The sequence below is a fragment of the Phocoena sinus genome, chromosome 5 (assembly GCF_008692025.1).
Source record: "Phocoena sinus isolate mPhoSin1 chromosome 5, mPhoSin1.pri, whole genome shotgun sequence".
NCBI lineage: Eukaryota > Metazoa > Chordata > Mammalia > Artiodactyla > Phocoenidae > Phocoena > Phocoena sinus.
In genome coordinates, this window is record NC_045767.1 from 58788852 (window position 1) to 58793583 (window position 4732).

At 38.0% G+C, this 4732-nt stretch overlaps 1 pseudogene; it reads left to right on the forward strand.

Moving 5' to 3' along the window:
- The first annotated feature begins 582 nt into the window (after positions 1-582).
- Positions 583-3559, forward strand: LOC116753938 (annotated as a pseudogene).
- Positions 3560-4732: the final 1173 nt, after the last annotated feature.

Here is a 4732-nt window from a genome sequence, read left to right on the forward strand (position 1 = left end):
ATCATACAGGTTTATCCTAATTTACTTAACTATTTTCTTATTCTATCAGAAATATAGATGTTTCTTTTTTTTTTTTAATTGAGGGTTATGTAACGAACATCCTAAATCACACACCTTTAGGTGCAGTACTATCCTTTTAGGTTAAATAGTGGAAATGTGTTAGATTTTAAGATACAGTTTTTTTAAGACTGAAGATAAGATATATGCTGCCAAATTGGTGTTATAAAAGTTTTTTTTCCTCAATAAAATTTGTACAATCTTCAGCTTTGTAATAGTGAAGCTTTTTTTTCCAACTTGACATGACCCTTATTGAGTATTAGAGTATATATAGAAGCTGTGTTATCAGGTGCCGTAATGATCAGTGGTTTTCAGTTAAATAGGATAAAAAAACAGTTAAAATGGGAATCATAGGTAAATAAATTGAGTTTGTTATATAATATTTGGAAATACAGTATACTAGTTGTCTTCAAGTCTAACTCTGGGACTTGACTTCTTCAAGGCAGGCTGTTGGAAATGGAAGATAAATGTGAACAATAGGCACCCTACAAGCATATACAGGAACTCACCTAAAGATTGGAGGCCATGTCAGTTCTCACTAAGTTTAACCTTGATGATGTGGATGTCCTCCAGGAGAAGCTGGCATCCTTCATCTTGGAGCTAACCCCACCCTTGACTCAAGAGTCAGAATCTGAAGGAGGATCAAAGAACATCTGGAGCAGCTGTAGGATCAGCAGCAACCCCATGCTGACAAGGTAAGCATCAAATGACTGATAATTTGAGTCAGCTATAAAAGTACCTGATGACACTGACCCAAACTTCTGAGCATAAAAAAAAAAAAAAATATGGCTGCTGCTTTACTTCAATCCTCTAAACCTAGTGCACAAATGTCTCTTGTGGGCTACCTTAACCAGAAACATCCTGGAAAGGGAACTCTGAGGAACCAAGTACAGCCTGGCACTCCGTTGACACTTTACAAAGCCACCATATACAATCAAGGTCTTTTCTTTGAGATTATTATTATGTTCTTAACATCATTACTTTCTTGAATAAAGTACATTTTCTTTGACTTCCATTTCTGATGTAAGGGAAGTGAGTACTTAAGAACCCTTAAAAATAATTTGAATGCAGAATCTTGTTAGATTTTATATATGCATATAATGTATATACATTTTATATATATATATATATATATATATATATCCCCAAATTTTATTTATTTTTTGTCTCCTCCCAAAATGAGAGCAATGATTTTTTTTTAATTTGACATCATTAGATTACATAAAATTACTTAATTTTGTTTTCAGAGAAACAACAATGCTGTTTCTTTTTCATTCACATTTTATAAGAATGTCTGATTGTTAAATAAATGAACCAATTATAAGAAAATGTGCCACCAGTTTAAACAGATTTGGGAACAATAGAATGTTGTTAAGCACTCAACTCTTTTGGTAGGAGGAGAAGTTCATGACCATAATTGAAAGAAACCTACTAATCACTAATTTTCAGGCTGCCTTCGGCAACCATGGTCAACATATTTTATGGATGAAAAGGGGACATCCTAGCGTGTTGTGCGTGTTAAACAGAGATCTGTCAAGAAAACAACTCCAAAGTTATACCAACTTCCATAACATATATACAGACATTTTTCTAAAAAATACATATGCATATTTAGACATACATATATAAATACACACAGATATATGTATATAGATAGATACATAGATACATTCATAGAAAATTAAAGAGGCCCTGGACTGTATCCATAACTATTTGCAGTAGTATGCTGGAGCTGTCTCATACTGACTTACAAAAGCCAACTGTGTGCATCTTTTCCCAAATCCCCATAAGTCACATCATGTTGGTAGCTTGAAATAAGGCATAGTGGAAATATATACACTATGAAATTGACAAACACTATAAATAGGGATTTGGGGGTTGGTCATTACAGGGGAAAAGTCAGTTCTCAAAATTTTAGCAGCACACAACTTGTTATACATATATGTGCACACACACCCACATGCATGCACACACCCAACTATTTTAGAACAACTGCAAAATATATGAAACAATTCAGTATTTTAAAGTCTCCTCTGGTAAACTATATTTAATTGTTTCTAAGATATAGATTTTTTGTGTTTTATATCTCTGAAGTTTATGTATGATCTATAATTGATTTTATTTTATAATTGTAATTGGTTAGAGCTTCTTTTCCCCTTGATGTTATAAATATAATGGTATGCCTTATGATCAGCAGTGTCATTTGTTTGATGTCTTCTATGTAATGTGACACAAGTAGTGTATGGTTAATCACTATATTTTTGCTGAATTTTTAGTTTGTTTCCAGTTTTTCACAATTACCAATGATGCTATAAATGATATATCATTAGTACACATTTCTTTTATAGTCTCCAGCCGGGGACCCACCGATAAGGCGCAGATGGCGGCAGCAGCTGCTGTAGTCGACTTGAGCATAAGTAACTCAGGGCCCTGAGACCCCCAACACAGGATTCCATTCAGAGCCAGGTGAGAAAGGAACTTAGAGCTGAAGGAACTCTGAATAGGAGGTTGGAGGCCCCAGGCACCAACATGGTGCTTGAGCCCAAAGAATCCTCTACCCATGGCTGACCCTGGAGTGTACTTCACCTGCCCACTCACAGGGATCATTGTGAGGAAGGATCAGAGGGATGCCCACATCAAATGGATCATTCTCTCTCCACATTTTCACTGACTCAGTAATTGTGCAACAGGGTGAAGCTGGGTATGGACACCATCGCCAATACCTGGACAATATCCTTCTGCATCCAGAGGAGAAGTACCAGGAGATCAAGCTATAGAACAAGGTGTTTCAGGAATGCATTTACAGCCTGGAAAGGACCCATAAGTTTTTGAGGCTTGTGGCTTCCAGAAGGCTATGCTTCCAGCTTCCAATCAAGAGCGCCCTGAAGAGTTCTGCATGCTGAGCAAGGCCGCCCTGTTCCAGCCCCGGAAATTGGAGAGGAACCAGGAGCAGCTGCTGCACCCAGAGCCGGTGTGGAGCACCTGACCCACAATGCCGGACCTTCCCGTGCTCACCCCTGGCCTCTCAGTTCTACCTGCTGGGTCTTCTTCAACCTCATAGCAGAGAAGATCAAGTCAGAGCAGAGGCTCAGGTTTGAGGCTAAGGAGGGGCTGAGCGTGGTGTGCACCAAGGCAGTGCAGAAGGAGGATCTAGAGAGATGCAAAATACACCTACACGCTGCTATGAGTCAGCTCCCCAGACCACTGCCTCCTCCAGTGGACCTTCTAAGATCACGGCACATCAGGGAGCTCACGGTACTGCGTGAATTCATCCTGGAGGCCTTGCAGAGTGACTGACTGCATTGGAGCTGCTGGCTTTCAGAGTGCACAGGTTATCGGAGGACAGGAACCTGACCTTGAAAGAGTGGTGGCTGATGCCCTCAGCCCTCCTGACTTTCATTTCGGGGTGGCCTTTCTAGAGGACTTCAAGGCTGTGGGGGCCGAGCAGAACTCCTGTGTCCTTAAACCTGAGCTCCTGTCAGCCATGGAGAAAATCTCTTGAAATAAAAGCAGGGTTGGCTTGACCCCCTCCAAAAAAAAAGTATATCTATCTATCTATCTATCTATCTATCTATCTATCTATCTATCTATATTTATTTATTTATTTATTTATTTATTCATTATGAAACCATAACTGAAGGATAGATTTAAGCAAGTAGACAGATTGAAAGAAGTAGAATTAGTAGTTCAAGGGCATTTCCATTTTAAATCTTGTCAGATAATGCCAGTTTTACAGTCTCAAAAAAAGATTATCAGATGCTAATGCAACAGTGGGTATTAACATCATATTTAATTTCTACACAAAACTTTATTGTTTTACTGAATATTTATTTCTTACTATAGTAAGCATTGAAAAAGATTGTTGAACAAGGAAGAATCAAGTTTACCTTATCTTAGGCAGTGATGGACAACATACAAGCTAAATAAATAAGAATATATATCATGTACAAAAAGAAAATAATTAAAATAAGGTCTTACAATTTAGAGTGAGATAGTGGCTAACTTAAATTGCTGGGCTCCTAGAAAGGAGCCAATGAAGCAAAAATCAGAGGAGGAATATTTTTGGTTTGAACTTACTGAGACAGTATCCATGTTAAAGATGTGATAAGAAGGCCAGTGTGGCTGAAACATAGTGGAAAAATGAGAGAGTAATATAGTGCAACGTGAGATCAGAAAGGTAAATATGAACAAGATCAGGATAACAAGTTTGAATTTTATTCTAAGGGTAAGAAAACCATTGGAAATGTTTTATACAAAGTATAATATAGGCATTTAAATTATCACCCTGGCTGCTAAGCAAAGAAAAAGTAATAGGAAATCAAAAATGGAAAAAAGAAAATACAATTAAAAAGTATATTAGCTTGGGCTGCCATAACAAAGTGCTGTAGACTGGGTGGCTTAAACAACAGAGATTTATTTCTCAAAGATCTAGGGGTTGAGAAATGCAAGATGAGTTGCCAGTATGGTCTGGTTCTGGTGAGAGCTCTCTCTGGCTTGCAGACAGCCCTCTTCTGGCTGTTTCTTCATCTGGCTGAGAGAGGAGAGAGAGAGCAACTTCTCTGGTGTCTCTTCTTATAAGGGCACTAATCCCATTATGAGGGCTCCACCCTCATGATATCTTCTAAACCAAATTATCTCCCAAAGACCTCATCACTAAATATCATTACATTGAGGG